This window comes from Solanum lycopersicum, chromosome 9 (genome assembly GCF_036512215.1).
Source record: "Solanum lycopersicum chromosome 9, SLM_r2.1".
Taxonomy (NCBI): domain Eukaryota; kingdom Viridiplantae; phylum Streptophyta; class Magnoliopsida; order Solanales; family Solanaceae; genus Solanum; species Solanum lycopersicum.
The window spans coordinates 56,249,959-56,270,365 of NC_090808.1; the positions used below are offsets into that span (position 1 = coordinate 56,249,959).

At 35.0% G+C, this 20,407-nt stretch overlaps 1 long non-coding RNA gene across 1 annotated transcript; it reads right to left on the minus strand.

Annotated features, from left to right (window-relative positions):
* Positions 1 to 318: 318 nt before the first annotated feature.
* On the minus strand, positions 319 to 16,710 carry LOC109121133 (uncharacterized). Its single transcript, XR_002028525.1, has 2 exons — positions 16,281 to 16,710; positions 319 to 558 (listed from the first exon to the last, which is right to left on the minus strand). It is a non-coding gene; the product is annotated as an uncharacterized lncRNA (long non-coding RNA).
* Positions 16,711 to 20,407: the final 3,697 nt, after the last annotated feature.

Consider the following 20,407-nt stretch of genomic DNA (forward strand, 5'->3'; position numbering starts at 1 on the left):
AATGATGTGACAATTCAAGAACTCTAAGATATTCATAGAATTGTCGAAGACTCAAAATGTACTTCGATTAGTAGGCGGACATGTGATTTGATATCGTCTTGAGATGAAACAAGTGTTTGGACTTGGAACATGAAAGACTACTGATAAAAAAAGATACATCTAAGTATATCTTCGTCATGATCCGAGTCTACACCCTGGACGTGACCGGCACCCAAAGACCATCCTGACTACAAACGAAATACTAACTTAAGCATACAAAAACTTAAAACTGAAACGAACAACTTTGAATAAAAATAGTATGCTAAACTAGCCATATAGTAGGCAACTTTAGTCTTTAAAACATTTAACAAGATAAATGATTAATACAGACTCCTCAACTATATTTACTATCTATGAAACATCTAACTGATAAAGATGGAAGTCGGGACAAGACCACCTGACCTCCTAGCTAAAAAGAAAAATAAATGAAATTCTCTAGAAGCAGGGAGGCTCACCATAGCTTACTCGAATCTCGGATATATCAACGGAACTCCGATTGATGATCCTGAACACTTGTGTCTGCATCATGAGAGATACAAGTCAATTGACTTAGTACGTGGAATGTACGAGCATGTAAGGGGAAATCTAAAACATAAAATAGGCTTAAACTTAATAAAAAGGAAACATATTTACCTCTTTTAAACTCAACTCAAATAAAGAATAAGATACTCAACTCAAATATTATATATTCAACTCCAAGATTAGATACCCAACTTCAAATATATGATACTCGAATCAATGAAGCACAGACAACCTCAAGATACTCAACTCATGATACCCACGTGAACTAATATCAACATAAAGCAGTTTAACTCAATGACTCAAGCTCGACTCAGAGGGTTCATGCGGCATTATGGGCATGAACAACTTAACTTAAGGACTTAATGGGTAACATGTAACAGTCCCATGACTGGGAATATAATATCAAAATGAATAAGGAACTCAATACTCAAGACTTTGGAAATGGAGATACTACTCTTCTCAATAATACTCAATTTTTGGAGTTCATGCGGATGTTTTGGGCATGAACAACTCGACTCGAAGGTCTAAGTAACTAGATGGAACTCATGAATAAAAATCTTGTCATTCTCTTACTTACTTCCTCAAAACATAGTTCAAATGAATAATACATCTCAAATACTTCACAGTTGAACTTAAAGGCTTTCTTGAACTCTACTCTTAACTCTCTCTTGAATGTGAATTATGAATTTAACAGTTACGGTTCATGATATGAAGGATCTAGGTGACATTGTTGACTCATGAATATATTCTTCTCACTCTCATCCTCACTTACTTGAGTGTGGAAACAAGTTACTAGAAGTTGTAAAAGACTCCTCAAAAGGACTCGAGTGGACTCTCTCAACAGGCTCGAAAGAACTCTCAAAACTAAATATTGCCTTTACCTTGAATTTGAATTGTGTTTCAAGGTTATGATTCATGTTATAAAAATTTATAAGTTATTAGAAGAAGTTTTAAGTGTTTAGAATCAAAAGGAGTGAATATACACTTTAAATGAGCTCAAACGGAGCAACCGAGGGCAAACTGAATGGGGCAGGTGACCCTGGGGATATGGGTGGAACGGGGTGCCGATCCTTGAAGTAAACAGAGAAGGGTTTGGGGCGCTCTGGTAGGCACGCCGCGCCAGGCCCCAACTAAGAAAATCTGTCGAACATCCTTGCTCGTCTTCTCACCCTAAATCACCTAAAATAGAACGATTTCTTTCCCAATCACTTGGATTCGATTACTTTTATTAAATACACTCTAATCCAATTAAAATAACACTCAAATTAATCAACTTCATCTCAAGAATTCATCAAAAACCCAAATACAACAAGATTTAGAATGAACCTCAAGAACACCTATCAAGAACTCATCAAGAACTCTAATTTTTAAACTTTAAGAATGAAATTTCTCTAAAAATTAACATGATTGGCGTGTGGGTGAACTAAACCAATACTATGGAATCTTACATACCTCTTAGGGATTAGACCCATGGCAAAAATTCTCAACTAAACTTAAGAACGTAAATAAACACCTTCATCCTTTAATCTTTTTTCCTCTTTTCATTTCTTTTCTTGCCTCTTCTTGAACTATCACCTAAAAACCTAGATGTATAATAGGATTTTAAAACTGAACCTAAAAGGATTAGAATCCTAAAATATTACTAAAAATTAATTAAATCTTATTGGGTAAGGAAAAAACCAAAATACCCCTCATATTTTCGGCTAACTTTCCTTAATTGGAAAGCCTAACTTCAAAACATCATATCTCAGTCATCCAAACTTGTAACTTAGAAAAATCGGCGGCTTTGGAAAGATAATTAAAAGATAATTCCTATGGTATCTTGTATCACACCTAAATCATCATGTGCTAGGAGTTATGATCATTTTAAGTTGACCAAAACCTCATACTTAACTTAACTCTCCAAATTTCAGATTTTTGGTAATTCCAATTTAGTTCTTTTTTGAACTCTTGGTGCTAATTCTAGTGTAATGACCTTAGTAAATAAGAAATTTTAAATTTTTTGGTAAAATATCACTCACTACGATGAACATTTTGAGTTTTAGTTCGAAAAATTTTCTGGGGTGTTACAATATCTCCCCCTTGGGATCATTCGTCCTCGAATGACTACTAAACTCGGTATAGAATGGTTTGCTCTTACTAAGGTCTACGTCTAATGGTCTTTTCTTACCATATTCAAGATTAACTCGAATCTTAAGTTTTTATTCTATACCTCTCTATAGGGAATCTCATCTCAAACTATCACTCTTTTCCACCATATTTAAGCTTAGTATTCTAACAACTCCACGGATCCTACTAACCAACTCCTTGTGAAATTCTCAACACTTGACTTGATTTTATCATCTTATCATCTCCCCTTAGGTCTAAATCTAGCACTTGAAGCTATGGACCTATTCCATCATCTCTAAAATACTTTACATCTTCTTTTACGCTAACACTTGGGAGAAGTTTATCTCATGGCTACCGAACTCTCTATAATTAGGTACTAAGACCTCTTTGTAAGGGGTTTCTCTTAACCTCTTCTAATTACATACCCTCTTGGTACACTTGTTTATGCCCTATTTAGTCTTGTGACTTATCCACACTTCGCTTCCCTTATCTAAAGGTTAGGGTCTCTCAATTGCATCACTCATATCTATTGCAACTAATCACCTCAATTTCTCACCTACTCTATGACAAGTCTTCTAGATCAAATCTCAAAACAAACATCATCATATGTTACCATTCTTTGAATCATGACACTCATCTCAAATTCAAGCTTAATGTTCATAACTAAACCTGAATATCAAAATGATTGCTCGCTTACTATACTAACTCAGAAACACTCATCCACTAGGACATTATAGTCAATCGTCACCTCTTAGATTTCATACTTACAATTACTATCAACTTCGACTTTGCAACATAATTACTATCCATTCATTCACTATATATCAATGCCTAATTATTTCTATAACACTTTGAGTATTTCCATCTCTCTCTCATAAATCATAAGCCTAGCTTAGATCTATCACCTCATAGATACTTTTTCTCTCAATTCACCACTTACACTTGGTCATTACTAACACAATGACACATTATCATAAACCCTTTTTAGTTAAGGTATATTCTAACTCATATGGACTTGTAATGCTTACTCTACCTCCTATCTCGAGCTTTTCACAACTCTTTACTTCGTATTCTACCCATTAGGAAAAATTTTTCATTACTAACTTACTAGGTACATGACTAAAGTAATTTAGCTTTTCAAAACACAATCTCCCATTCTAGGATTTCTAAACTTCTGCATACCTTCCTCTAACTCTGGGCTCTTTCACTACTACTACTCATGATCTCATAGTTCATGCTAATATTTTGAGTGAAAATACTACCTAAGATATAAACATACTTTCTCATAATGATCTAAGCAGAAAAAAGGTTTTAAGGAAAAGAGTACAACTCTTTTTTAGCTCAAACACAAGATTTATATGAATATGGGTGCATTCCTCTAAAACTGAACACTTAACTTACACTTGGGCTTGTCTCAAGCCCCTTTAGAGTCTCATGACTTTATCAAGACTCTTGCTAAGATCAACTCATCGATAGGGATCTTTGAACTTTGATTTTCAATCTCCTCTAGTATGATGGGTAGTCAAATAAATATGACAATGCATGAGTTATAATAGATTATAATGACATAAATCTTTTGTACGATTAAGAGTATGAAAGAAGGGAAACTTTTCTTAAATATCTATAGTACATAGAAGTGGGGCCTCACAACCACAAATAAGATCCTACTGACACGACTTCATAGACACCCTAGGACACTTAAAATTGGCTCTGAGAACAAGTTTTTCACGACTCAAGTCTACACCCTGGACGTGGCCGGCACCTAAATACAATTGTTTGTCCCCAAGCAACCCACATCCTGGCTGACTACAATTGGAACACTAACTTAAGCATACAAAAGCTTAAATCTGAAATGAGTAACTTTGAATAAAAATAGTTTACTCAACTAGACATAAAGTAGGCAACTTTAGTCTGTAAAAAATTTAATAAAATTAATGATTAATACAGACTCGTCAACTATACTGACTATCTATGAAGCCTCTAACTGATAAAGATGGAAGTTGAGACCAGACCCTCAACCTCCTAACTAAAAAGAAAAGTAAATAAAATCCTCCGGGAGTAAGGAGACTCACCATATATAACTTGAATCGCGGATGTATAAACGAAGCTCTTGTTGATGATCATGAACACATATGTCTGATCATGAAAAGATGCAGGCCAATTGGCCTTGTACGTAGTATGTATGATCATGTAAGAGGAAATCTAAAGCATGAAACATAGGCTTGAACTTGATAAAAAGGAAACATACTTACCTCTTTTATACTCAACTTAAATCAAGAATAAGACACTCAACTCAAAGATTAGATATTCAAATCCAAGATTAGATACTCAACTTCAAAGACATGATACTCGGCTCAATGTAGCACAAAACAACTCAAGATACTCAACTTAAGGTACTCAACTCAAAATACTCAACTCATGATACTTAAGTGAAGTCATTGCAATATAAAGCAGTTTAAAACAAGTGCAATATAAAGAAAAAGTATTTAAAAACATAAAGTTGACTCCAGGTAATAATATCATAAAATACATACCATGATCCTTCACAAAGTCTACTTGTGCAATGCATGAATGAAGTCCCATACCCTCATTCATCCTAAGCATAACCCCTGAGGAACCATGCAATTTCTAGTGAGGGAGTTTCTCTAACCGACAATCACCACTATAAGCCTAAGTGGTGATACAACGTCTCGCCCACGCTGTTAAAACTTTCCTATACTCTGTCATCACACAGAACATCTTCGACCTAGTGGATCCACTGGCTAACCTCACGTGTTCATCTTAAAAGTATGATCCGTTAATACCCATGATGGGTACATGGTCTACATGGAGACTTGATTTCATATGAACTCTCATCCCCACACAGTGATCAGTACTACTTTTTAAATATACATTAGCTCATACTTTTAAAATATCCTCTTCCTCTCAGGTTGAGATAATTTTCTCAACCCTTTTTAGCTTTGAAAATCCCTCTTACATCAATGTTCCCCTTTTTATTTCTCAAAATTATTTTGGAAATCTTAGTTCCTCTTTTAAGTAAATGTGAAAATATTTATAAACTTTTAGGGAGTACTTAGTTCTCATATACTTATTTGAAGAAAAGAACTTCAACTTTACTCTTTCTCAACTTAGTGCTCTAGCCTTTAAAACAAATATTAAAACAATTTGTAAAAATACTTCTTAAAATAGGGTTTGTATCGAACTATGAACATAAACAACTCAGTTCAAGGTTTTCAATAACCATGCATAGAGCTCAATACTTGAACCCAAAAACTCCAGAACTCAAGGAGTCAATGATACTACTCAACTAAAGAATACACGACTCGGAGGGTTCATGCATAATTATAGGCATGGACTACTTAACTCAATGACGCAAGCTTAACTCAGATGGTTCATGCGGAATTATGGTCATGAACAACTTAACTCAAGGACTTAATAGGTAACATGTAATAGTCCCATGATTAGCAATATAGTCACAAAAGAAATAAGGATCTAAATACTCATGACTTTGGAATGTGGCGATACTACTCGTGTCAATGATATTCAATTTATGTAGTTCATGCGGAAGTTATGGGCATGAACAACTCGAATAGAAGGGTGTAACTAATTAGATGGAACTCATTTATAAAAGTCTAATAATTCTCTTACTTACTTACTAAAAACTTAGTTCAAATCAATAATAGATATCAAATACTTCACAATTGAACTTAAAGTCTTTCTTGAACTCTACTCTAAACTCTGTCTTGAATGTAAATTATGAATTCAAAAGTTATGGTTCATGATATGAAGGATCTAGGTGATATTGTTCACTCATGAATACATTCTCCTCAATATCATGCTCACTTACTTGAGTCTTGAAACAAGTTACTAGAAGTTGTAGAAGACTCCTCAAAAGGACTCGAGTGGACTCTCTCAAAAGGTTCGGAAAAACTCTCAAAACTAAATATTCATTTTACCTTGATTAAGAATTATTGTTTCAATAATATGATTCATGTTATGAATGATTTATAAGTGTTTAAAAGTATTAAATTGTTTGGCATCAAAAGGATTGAAGATACACTTCAAATGAGCACAAACGGAGAAACCGGGGGCAAATTGGATGGAGCAGGTGACCCTGGGGCTATGGGTGGCGTGGGGCGCCAACACCTAAAGTACAGAAATCCTACCGAACGTCCTTGCTCGTTTTCTCACCCTAACTCACCTAAAATCGAATAGTTTCTTCCCAATCACTTTGATTCAATTACATAACTTAAATACAGTGTAATCTACTGAAACAACACTAAAGTAACTCAATTTCATCTCAAGAATTCATCAAAAAGCCAATACAACAAGATTAAGAGTGAACCTCATGAACACCTATCAAGAACTCTAATCTTTACACTTTACGAATTAAATTTCAGTAAAAAATAACATGATTGGCATGTGGGTGAACTAAACCAACACTATGGAAGCTTACATACCTCTTAGGGATTAGATCCATGGTGAAAATCCACATCTATAATCAAGAGCGTTGATGAACGCCTTCAACCTTTCATATTTTCTCCTCTTTCTCTTCTTTTCTCTTTTGCCTCTTTTTGAACTATCAACTAAAACCCTAGATGTATATTAGGATTTTAAAACTGATCCTAAAAGGATAATAACCCTAAAATATTACAAAAAATGAATTACATCTGATTGGGTAAAGAAAAGACCAAAGTACTCCTCACATTTTCGGCTAACTTTCCTTATCTGGACAACCTCACTTCATAAGGTTATATATCAGTCACACAAACTCGGAACATAGCAAACTCATCAGATTTGGAAAGATAATTCAAAGATATTTCTTATGGTATCTTATAGCGCACCTACCTCATACTATGCTAGCAGTTATGGTTGTTTTAATTTTTTACATCAGCAATTTTTTGCCATCTCCATTTTCTCTTGGTTGACATTTTTTAATTATCAGACTTATTTCTAACTTATGAGAATTTAGGTGAGTGATGATAGAAAAATATTTCATGCCAAAACAAATAGGCATGCTACTATGATTGTAACACCCCAGAAATTTTTTCGAACTAAGACTTAAGTCGTTAATCGTAGTGAGTGATATTTCACAAAGGAAATAAAAAGTTTCTTAAGTCTTAAGTTAATTTCTCTATATTTAGCACCAAGAGTTCCAAAAAAACAATTAAATTGGGAATAACAGAAATTAGAAATTTTGAGAGTTAAGTATGAGTTTTGGGTCAACTTCAAGCAACCATAAATCATAGTAAAGGATTATTTTGGTGTCCTACAACATACCATTGGAAAGATCTTTGCATTATATTTCTAAATACGCTTAGTTTGATAAACTCCGAGTTTGAATGACTGAGATATGACCTTTTAATGTTAGGCTATCCAATTAAGGAAAGTTAGCCAAAAATAGTGAGGGGTATTTTGGTCCTTTCCTTACCCAATCAGATTTAACCATTTTTAGTCATATTTTAGGGGTCTAATCCTTTTACATTCAGTTTTGTAATCCTAATAAACACGTAGGGTTTTAGTTGAAATTTCAAGAAGAGGCAATAAAAGAAAAGAGGAGAAAAAAAGGCAAAGATTAAGGCGTTTGTCGACGTTCTTGAGTCTAGTTGCGGATTTTCACCATGGGTCAAATCCCTAAGTGGTATGTAAGTTTACATAGTGTTGGTTTAGTTCATCCACACGCCAATAATGTATTTTTTTGAGCGAAGTTCCATGCTTAAAGTGTAAAGATTAGAGCTCTTGAAAGTTGTTATTGAAGTTAATTCTAAATCTTGTTGTGTTGGAGTTTTGATGATTTCTTGAGATAAACTTGACTAATTTTAGTGTTATTTCAAGTGTATTAGAGTGTACTTAAGTTATGTAATCGAATCAAAGTGATTGAGAAGAAACCGTTCGAATTTAGGTAATTTAGGGTAAGAAAACGAGCAGAAGTGCTCGACAAAATTTTTGGGTTGGGGCCTGGCGCGGCACGCCTGCAAGAGTGCCCCAAACCCATCTCTTTCCATAAAGGGTTGGGGCTCCGCGCCAGCCATATCCCCAGAGTTGTCTTCCCAATCCAGTTTTGCTTGGTAGCTCCGTTTGAGTTCGTCCTTTGAGATCAACTATTAAGATTGACTAAGATTTAAGGAAGTAAGTAAGAGAATGAGAAGAGTTGTATACATGAGTTCCATCTAGTTACTTAGACCTTCGAGTCACTTCGTTCATTCCCATAACATACGCATGAGTTTCATAAATTCAGTATCATTGAAAGGAGTAGTATCTCCAAGTTCTAAGTCATGAGTATTGAGTTCCTTATTTCTATCTTGAGCTAAAAAAAGGTACTTTCTAGTTCATGCTCATTTTTCCGCATGAACTCTCCAAGTTAAAAATCATGAAATCATCCATAAACATGAGATCATGATCCTTGAATCCACACTTCAATTCAAGGAAAGTTAAGATCAAATTCAAGGAATCTAAAAGCTAAGTCTAGAAGTTAAAAAACAAGTCAAAGTAAAGTTATAAAGTTTTCTAGAGTCTTTCACAAACGTTTTCGCTTCATTTTAAAAGGCTTAAAGTTCACGTTAAGAAAGAGTAAAGAGTTGAGTTCATTTCTAAAAATCTATAGGGGAACTAAGTATTCCCGAAGATTTAAGTTTTCAAGTAAGAAAAGAGTATCAAGTTGAGTTCGGTGCTCAAGACTTCTAAGGGAATTATGTAATCCATAACAGTTTAAACAAAATGTTTTCAAACTTTTGAGAAACAAAGGAAGCTAGACTTCCAAAGAGCCTATGGCTAGTTTCAGTAAAAGGAAAAAGAAACTATGATTTCCAAGAGAGATATTTAAAGCTAAGTTTTGAGCACTAATATCAAATCACATAATCAGTATGTTTTTAATTATAAGAGCTAGTATATTTTTGGGAGTAGTATTGAGAGTGATATGGGGTAGATTTCAGATAACTCACAGCCTCCATAAACCATGTAGCCACCATGGGTAGAAAAGGTTCATACTTTTTGGATTAACCCTTTTCCCATTTTACTAGTGGATCCATTAGGCAGTTCAGGTCTTATACCTTTGGCCCGGGTATATGATGCGCTGGCAGCGTGAGGGAGATCGGTGTATCATCACTGTAGCTATTAAGTGATTGTTGTCGTTTAGAGAAACTCCCATAGTATGATTTACATGGTCCTTCAAGGGTTCTCCTTATTATGAATGGAGCTTCGTTGATACATCCAAGAGTTCGAGTTAGCTATGGAGAACTTCCTTGTTTTCGGAGGATTTTATTTACTTTTTAGATTACTCATGAGGTTGTGGGTCTTGGCCTGACTTCCATCTTTATCAGTTAGAGGCTTCGTAGATAGTCAATATAGTTGAGGAGTCTGTATTATCATTTATTTCATTAAAAATTTTACAAACTAAATTTGTGTATCTTATGGCTAGTTGAATATATTATTTTATTCAGAGGTATTTATTTGATTTAAAAGTTTCGAAATTTGAGTTTATAAATTTTATTTCACTTTTCAAGCTTGGTATGCTTAATTAAGTCTTCCGCTTGTAGTCAACCAGGGCGAGGGTTTTCTTGGGGACCAGCAATGGTCTGTTAGTGCTGACCATGTCCAGGATGTAGGCTCAGAGCTAGATAAACTTGGTATCAGAGCACAGAGTTTAAGTGTCATACGGTGTCTATGAATTCCTGTGAATAGGATATTATTTATGGTTGTGAGGGCCTCACGTCTAGGAATGAGGTACTATAGGCATTTAAGAAAAGTTTTCCTTCTTTCATACTCTTAATCGTGCAATAGATGTGAGTCATAGATATATATTCTAACTCGTGCGTTTTTATATTTATTTGACTACCCATCATACTAGAGGTGGATGAAAATTAAAGTTTAAAGATCCTTACCGATGAGTTGTTCTTTGCAAGAGTCTTGAGAAAGTCATGAGATTCGAGAGGGGCTTGACAGAAGCCCAAGAGTAAGTTAAGTGTCCGGTTTTAGAGGAATGCACCCACATTCATATGAATCGTGTGTTTGAGATAAATTGAGTTGTACTCTTTTCCTTGAATCTTGTTTCAATTGGGATCTTTATGAGAATGTATATTTAGATATTGGGTAGTATTTTTACCTGAAAAGGTAGCATGAACTATGAGATCATGAGTAGTATTAAGGAAAGAGCCTAGAGTTAGAGCATAGTATGCAGAGGTTTACTAATCCTAGAAACAGAGATTGTGTTTTGAAGAGCTATATTACTATGGTCATATACCTAGTAAGTTAGTAATGAAAAGTATTGCCTTATGGGTTGACGAAGAAGTGAAGAGTTGTGAAGTGCTCAGGATAGGAGGTAGAGTAAGTATTGCAAGTCAATATGTGTTAGAATATACCTTAACTAGAAAGGGTTATGATGATGTGTCACATTGTGTTATTAATGACTAAGTGTAAGTTGTGAATATATATAGAAGATACAGAGTATCCATAATGTGATAGATTAATCTACGCTTATGAATTTCGAAAGTATATTCTCATGGTATTCAGAGGATGGTAGAGTTATTAGAGAGAAAATGCACAATAAGTGAGTAAGTAGTAGTTAAGTTGTGAAGTGGAATGTGATGGTAATTCTAGTATGCAGACTGAGAGGTAAGGATTTACTAATTTTCATGAAGTCCTAGTGGAAAAGTCTTCCTAAATTGCCATATTGGTATTGAGGTATAGTATAGTAAGTGAGCAATCATAATGATATTCTGGTATAGTAATAAATACTAAGCTCTAATTTGAGATGAGTTTCATAATCCAAAAGAATGGAAACATGAGGGAGATGATGTTCGTCTAGATATGAGATCTAGTAGACTTGACATAGACTAGGTGATGAATTGATATGTTGCTGCAATGCACGTAGTAGAAGAGAGCCTAACCTTTATATAAGGGTAGTGGTGTGGCTAAGTCAGGAGAGGGAAAAGAGCATTAAGAGAATGTACACGAGTTAGAGATGTGGAATAAGTCCATAGTTTTCAAGTGTTAGCTTGAGACCTAACGGGGAGATAGCGAGATGATAAATCAAGTCCAGTGTTGAGAATTTCTTAAGGATCTGGTTAGTCGGAGTCCATAGAGTACTAATTTTTGAATGTGGTGTTGTTAAACATTAGATGGATTCTTGAGATGAGCAATATGGTGATAAAGAGTAATAGTTTTTGGATGTGATTCCCTATAGAGAGGTATATATTCCGAACATAAGGATTTCAGTTAAGCTTGAATTAAGTAAGGGAAGACCATTAGATTTAAGACCTTAGTAAGAGTAACCCATTGAGTACCAAGTCCAGTAGTCATTCGAGGACAAATGATCCCATAGAGGAGATATTGTAACACCACAGAAATTTTTTCGAACTAATACTTGAGTCGTTAATCGTAGCGAGTGATATTTCACCAAGGAAATAAAAAATTTCTTAAGTATTAAGGCCAGTCTCTAGATTTAGAACCAAGAGTTACGAAAAAAGAATTAAATGGGGAATAACAAAAATCTGAACTTTGGAGAATTAAGCTAAGTATGAGTTTTGGGTCAACTTCAAACAGTTATATATCCCAGTACAGGATAAGTTAGGTCTTCTACAAGATACTATTGGAAATATATTTGAATTATCTTTCCAAAGCCGCCGAGTTTTCTAAATTCTAAGTTCGGATGATTGAGGTATGACCTTTTGAAGTTAGGTTGTCCATTTAAGGAAAGTTAGACGAGAATAGTGAGGTGTATTTTGGTCCTTTCCTTACCCAATCAGATTTAACTCATTTTTAGTCATATTTTAGGGGTATAATATTCTTAGCTTCAGTTTTATAATCCTGATAAAAACCTAGGGTTTTAGTTGAGAGTTCAATAACAGGCAAGAAAAGAAAAGAGCAGAAAAAAGGCAAGGCTGAAGACGTTCATTGACGTTGTTGAGTCTAGTTGCGGATTTTCGCCATGGTCAAATATCTAAGAGGTATGTAAGCTTCCATAGTGTTGTGTTAGTTCACCCACACTCCAATCATGTATTTTTTTCCAGTGAAATTTCATGCTTAAAGTTTAAAGATTAGAGTTCTTGATTAGTTCTTGGAAGGTGTTCTTCAAGTTCATTCTAAATCTTGTTGTGTTGGAGTTTTGATGATTTCTTGAGATAAAATTGAGTAATTTTAGTGTTGTTTACAGTATATTAGAATGTAATCAAGTTAAGTAATCGAATCCAAGTGATTGGTAAAGAAACCGTTCGAATTTAGGTTATTTAGGGTGAGAAAACAAGCAAAAGGATTGGCAAAATTTTTGGGTTGGGGCCTGGCGCAACACGCCTACCAGAGCACCCCAAACCCATAAATGTCCTTCAAGGGGGATCCGCTCTAGCCATATCCCAAGGGTCGTTTGCCTAGTCCAGTTAGCCTCCGGTACATCCGTTTAACTTCGTCTAAAGTGCACCTTCACTCCTTCTCGATTCTAACTAATCTAAGATACTTCTTACCACATAAATCAGTACTAAAATGATCATAACCTTGAATTTAAAATTCAAATTCAAGGTAAATATAGAGTTAAGTTTTGAGAATTCTTTCAAACGTTCTTAGAAAGTCCTTTGGGGAGTCTAGACTCAAGCAAGTGATTATAAGAGTGAAGAGTATGTATTCATGAGTCTACCCTATCACTTAGATCCTTCATATCATTAAATCATAACTTTTGAATTCATTAATTCACATTCAAGAGTGAGTTAACAGTAGATTCAAGAAAGGCTTAAAGTTGAATCGTGAATCCTTTGAGATCAACTATTATGATTTAGCTAAGATTTGAGGATGTAAGTAATAGAATGAGAAGAGTTATATACATGAAATCCATCTAGTTACTAAGACCTTCGAGTCACTTCGTTCATTTCCATAACATCCGCATGAGTTTCATAAATTGAGTATCATTGAAAGGAGTAGTATGTCCAAGTTCTAAGTCATGAGTATTGAGTTCCTTATTCCTATCTTGAGTAAAAAAAAAAAAGGTACTTTCTAGTTCATGCTCATTTTTCCGCATGAACTCCCCAAGTTAAAAATCCTTAAATTATCCATAAACATGAGATCATGATCCTTGAATCCATACTTCAATTCAGGGAAAGTTAAGATCAAAGTCAAGGAATCTAAAAGCCAAGTCAAGAAGTTAAAAAACAAGTCAAAGTAAAGTTATAACGTTTTCTAGAGTCTTTCACAAACGTTTTCGCTTCATTTTAATAGGCTTAAAGTTCAAGTTAAGAAAGAGTAAAGAGTTGAGTTCATTTCTCAAAACCTATAGGGGAACTAAGTATTCCCTAAGAGTTAAGTTCTCAAGTAAGAAAAGAGTATCAAGTTGAGTTCAGTTCTCAAGAGTTCTAAGGGAACTATGTAATCCCTAAGAGTTTAAATAAAATGTTTTCAAACTTTTGAGAACAAAAGGAAGCTAGACTTTCAAAGAGCCTATGGCTAGTTTCAGTAAAAGAAAAAGGAAACTATGATTTCAAAGAGAGATATTTAAAGCTAAGTTTTGAGCACTAATATCAAATCACATGATCAATATGTTTTTAAATATAAGAGCTAGCATATTTTTGGTAGTAGTATTGAGCACTGATATGGGGTAGATTTCAGATAACTCACAGCCCCCATAAACCATGTAGCCACCATGGCTAGAAAAGGTTCATACTTTTTGGATTAATCCTTTTCCCATTTTACTAGTGGATCCATTAGGCAGTTCAGGTCTTATACCTTTGGCCCGGGTATAAGATGTGCTGGCAGCGTGAGGGAGATCGATTTATCACCACTGTAGCTCTTAAGTGATGGTTTTCGATTAGAAAAACTCCCACAATATGAGTTACATGGTCCTTAAAGGGGTTCTACTTAGTATGAATGGGGGTATGAGACTTCATTCATGCATTTGGACAAGTAGACTTTGAGACGAAGCATGCTATGTATTTTATTATATTATTATCTTGGGTTAACATCATATTTTTTAACAATTTTTCTTTATATTTCACTTGTTTTAAACTGCTTTGTTTTTATATGATTTCAGTTAAGTATCATGAGTTGAGTACTTTGAGTTGAGTATCCTTAGTCCTGTATCATATCTTTGAGTTCAGTATTTAATCTCTGAGTTGAGTATCTTATTCTTGTGTATTCATTGGGTTTCAAGTTTGAGAAGAGGTAAGTATATTTCCATTTTGTATTCAAGTATCAAGCTTATGTTATGTTTTAGAATTCCCCTTACATGTTCGTACATTCTACGTACTGGGCCAATTGGCATGCATCTTCTCAAGATGCAGACACATGCATACAGGATCATCAACAAGAGCTTCATTAATACATCTGAGAGTTCGAGTTATCTATGGGGAGTATCCTTATTTCTGGAGGAATTCAATTACTTTTTTGTTTAGTCAGGAAGTCGTGGATCTTGTCCCGACTTCTATCTTTATCAGTTAGAGGCTTCATAGATAGTCAGTATAGTTAAAGAGTCTTTATTATCATTTATTTCATTAAATGTTTTAAAGACTAAAGTTGTCTATTTTATGGCTAGTTGAATATATTACTTAATTCAGAGTTGTTTATTTGAGTTAAAAGTTTCGAAAGTTGAGTTTATAAATTTTATTTCACGTTTCAAGATTTCTATGATTAAGTAAGTCTTCCGCTTGTAGTTAGACAGGATGAGGGTTCGTTGGAGACCATCAATGGTCTTTGAGTACCAGCTATGCCCAGGGTGTAGGCTCAGATCATGAAAATAACTTATCCAAACTTCCTCTTTTTGACTGCTATAAATTCAACATCAAAGAAGTTGATAAACTATGCTCATCTAAAGTGTCATACTCACATATTTAAGTTATAAGTAGCTTTTGAAAATGGAAGACTCAAAGAATTTTTTCAATTTTTGTTCCTCTAAAGACATTTTATTAACAAAAAAAAATAAACTTGCATAATTCTAACTTAACAAGTAAAAACCCTCTTAAATTCTAATACATACCAATCAATGACTCAAAACTATAATTTGCATACCTAATTTACTTTTCAAAGAAAATATCAATTGAAGGACTAACCGGAGAAGACTCAACAATAAAAAATGTCTCCATCTCTAGGTATATCGTGTTGTTCCTCCTCTATTATTTCCTTCTGCAACGAATAGGTGATTGAAGGACTTTATTTGTTTTACATAAGTCTATTACAAACAGGTGTTGATGAACAAGGACGTGTTAATGTTCTAAAACTAGCAGACTTAGTAATTATTGAAGCAATAGAGTAAGCTATTAATAAATATGCACATGTTATTAATGGAAAAATATGAACTATAGGTGAAACGTTAAATGTCACCTTCATAGGCTATCTATTGGAGGCTGAGCTAATAAAATTAATCTTCACAACACGCCACAACAAATGTAGCTAAAATCAATGGATAAAACAAAGCATAATATATATAATTTATACAATATCACACACAATCAGCAACTTATAACTGATGACAACTTGAGTGAAAAATTGTACCCAACAATAGAGGAAATCAAGATTAATGCGTTGAACATTTTGAAGAAAAACCTTTAGAATTTTGGATTAATTTTATCAACCTCTACATATCCTAAAGCAGCTAAAAGATGGATGAAACCTAACTTTGAGAAAAGAGAAAAAATTACCTTTTGGAAATTAAAGAGCGAGCTTGACGACGAGATGATGGGAACAACAACAATGGAGAAGGAGTTGAAGGAGAAAGACAAGGAGCTGAATTTGACTTTGAATCTGACACATCTCATAGATCTCGATGTCATTCATCACGATTTTGCGCTTGCTTCCATAAAACTATACCTCAATGTCTCCGTTATTTGCACCACCATGCCTTTAGGAAGGTTTCCACTCGAAACTCCATTTGTAAAAGATGAAACCCCAACTAGATCTAGGAAAAGCAACATCAAGAAGTAGAAGAAGATGATTCACCACTGGCTCAGTTCTTGGAATCCAGTCATGAAGCTATTGAAACCCCAAAAAGAGCTCCTCTGAGAAAAGTGGATTCAGGTAAGGACAAGAGGATATCTTGTTGAGAATGGGGATGCGAGGATGAAGATTGGGGAAAAGATGCGGCCAAATAAGTGTTATAAGTCTCTTAATTTGAAATAAGTTAATTGATTAGGGGTCTTAGGTTATATTAAGTTTGGTGTGTTTTTAAATAATTCTGGTTTTTTTTAAAAAAAATAAATTGGATAGAAGCTTAATGAATAATTGATCGACAGTTAAGATTGAGACATATTTACCACCTTTAATATAGAAAGTATTTATGCACTAAAATTTGGATGGTAAGAACACAAACATTAAAAAAGTATAATGAAAACTATACACATGTGTTGACACCCATTTTGATACCCAACCCATTTTCCTTTCCAACCCACTAAACTTAATTCCCTTCAACCCAAATTAATCCCAACACATCCAGGCCCAATTCTCCCTACTCCCAGGCGGCCCATCTCCTTTTCCAATCCCAGGCCCACTTTCGTTTACTCATTCCCAGCCCAAAACCCCCCTTCCACTTTAAATCTTCAGCACAATTAATTCCCAGGCCCACCCGTTCCCGTCCGACCCGCCCAACCCCAAACTCGTTTCCCCCTTTCCTCTTCCCATCTTCCTCGTTCTGTTTCATAAAATAGAAAATGCCAAAAGAGCACAACCAACGCGCGACCTCCCCCCCAACGGAAACCCCTTCTTCCTCTCAAACGCGACAGAATCCCAGAAACGCCAACGTCCCCGCGTCTCTCCCCCACGCTCTCTCTCCCTCTCTCCTCATCTCTCACGCGAGCTGTGCAACAGCTTTAGAGCCGTTTCCTTCTACAATTCGTACGCTCGCGTCGGCCTAGCAGCAAGGAAGGCTGCAAACTTTGTCCATGGTGCCTAGATCGCGACACGTATCCCGCAATCGGACGGCCCCCATCCCTCCCCCATCAAAAATTTCGTACAAGGATTGTACTAGTGGCAGCTTCAACCTTATCTTCATGGGTTTGAATTTCGAAATAGAGGGCAAAGTCTCAAATTTTCCCCAATCCTTTCCTGAAATTCCCTCGCCTCCTACCCCAAGAACCCTAAAAATTCTCCCTCTATATAAAATCCCTTCGTTATCGGAATAGGGGTTGGAAATTTTTAGTTGAGATTTCGTTGTAAGCTGCCTGAGTAAATTTCATTCTGTTTATCATTGAAATATCAAGAAATTCGAGAAAACATTGCAAATACTTTAAAAACGACTGATAGATGGAAGAGTTTCTAGTGTCTCGCGTTTGAGTCTAAGTTCGAGGTGGTGAAGTCATTAGCTTGTCGCTGTTCCAGTTGCTGCTCTCGAAAAGGTAACCTTCTCCTACCTCTTACTACCCCGTCGTTTCTTCTGTTTTGAAGTAGTCTCTTGTGTCGCTTCGGTACTCAGTGAGTTGCTGCTGATATATCTGCTGGTTTTTCCTGATTTGTTTGGATCAAAATCTGTTAAAAGTTCGACTGTGAGCACGCAAGGCCTGTGGCTGTAAATATAGGTTGTTTATTTGTTGGTTTTGGTTCGAGTCTGTGATGTATCCTGTATTATAGTCCTGCTTCGTTATGTTGTTCGTCTTATGTCGCTTTCTATCGTTACGAGTTTGTCATGGCGTAGACCTTATCGTGTTGGTTTTGACTTCGTTCCGTTTTGGAACCATCAATTGGATGATTGCTGGCCTGTTTCGAAGCTTCTGTCTTGTTTAGGTTGGAAATTCTCCATGGTACAATAATGTCTAAGGAGGTTTGCTGAACATGAATGAGTTTTCCTCTTTCCCTAAGTAGTTTATGAGGATAGAGCATGACTTCCCTTGTTTCAAATCATACTTTAGTTACAAATAGTTTATGTGTTGTTGTCTATCGCTATCTTCGAATTTGCCGAAGGTTTCATACTTATGTATGTCCGAAAGTTTAAAGTACTCATTCTTGCCTAATGCTTGCTTTGTTGAGGATCTTGTTTTAATGATAATATTTAGTTGATGTTGTTAATCCTTTTCTTTTGTTTTTTCATTACATGTGACATCAATTCGAGTCCATTTCGGACTCCACTCCCGCATTCCTCCGAGTTAAAAGACCTTTGAGTCAGCCCATTTCAAGTCTAGGAGGTCTTAAGACCCATTTACAGGTCGAAATCCGGCATTGGAGAGCTGCTGGAAGTGGCGGATTGCAGGCACTTGGCTGCGATTTTTGTTTTGAAGCTGTGTATATGATTTATACACCATATATACACTGTGATACAGCTAAAAAATCCACAGGAGGCCAAACTCAAAATCTGAGTTGACGACAGGGAAATTACCTTCCTAGAAAGGAGTTTTCAACTTCCGAAAGTTGAAAAACAGGCTGATATACAGACTGTATACACATATATACGGGAACGATATACTATATATATGCTTAAAGATTATGATTGGCAGGGGAACCTAGAGGGACGCCTATTCCAATTAAAATTCAGGATTAGGAAAATAATACGGACGTAGGGTGCAGCCCATATACATTAGTATACATTATCGGGCGACGATATACCCTTGTTTAGTAAGTTTTTAAAAAATGATACAGGTACGAATATGCAGGGGAATACAGGGAAAGTAACGGAAAATATATATTCAAACAGGTGCAGGGCTTAAGAGATCCAAATGGGTCAAATATATGTTGTATACAGCATGTATACATTTGTGTATACCCTTTATGATTCTTTTTCAGGATTGGGCCAAGGCCCTTCAATAATTTTCTAACAGGCCCAAGGAGCCAAAATGTTTTTTTATGCAGGAGTTTTTAATTTGTTGAAAGGTCCCAAGTCCATATTTGAAATTAGCGTAGGACAGGTAGGCTAAAGCCCAATGGAATGAATTTGGGCAATAAGGCCCAAGTTCAAATTTTTCTTCTCCTCTTTATTTATTATTTGCTTAAATTAATTAATGTGTGGTAGGATTTTAATAATCTTCTAAAGGGTAGCCAATCATCATTATTTTAAAATTTACCACTTTATTTGCTTATTGTTGTTTATTTTTGTCACCATTTTCCTTAATTTTTTTTAAAAAAAAATGTTTTCCTTTAAAAGTAATAAGGAAACAAAAAAAAATTAAAAATTAAAGAATGAATCGAAGCGATGTCTTACTAAGTTAAAAATTAAAAAATATATATTAAAGTCATTTTAGTCAAATTGTCGGTCAACCGCAAGTTAGCGGGCATCCCGAGGGCATAACACCTTCTCGGGATGTACATTGAACTTTGAACCTTTATAATCGATTTTAATCTGTTTTAAATCTTTTGAAATTTTTCTTGATTTTATCAAAATCAAGTGGCAACTCCATAATTTTGAAAAGTCGATTTTTCTTAAACAATAAGATTAATTGATTTTCGAAACCTAGTCAATATTTTTTCCATTTTTAAACCAAAAATAGTTAGTAGTATATTTTTTTAAAATAAAACAGAATGGCGACTCCGCTGGGAAATTATTAAGCTCTAACCACAAGATTTGACCATTTGATAATTTGTTCTTGACTGTTAAAATATTATTTGTGCCGAATGTGTTTGATTTTTTATAAAATGGCATTACATATCATGGCATATTTCCGATATATATATATAGTATATTAAAGGACGGTTTGCGGAACCGCAGTCGGACTTTTTTATATTCACCCATTTTCGAAATTAGCGAATATCTATTGGTTCGTTAGGCGTCCAATGGTTATCGCGAGTTTCAGTCCAAATTGTCTATTTGGGTTCCCGGTCCTTTAAAAAAGCCACTCTTAATCAACTA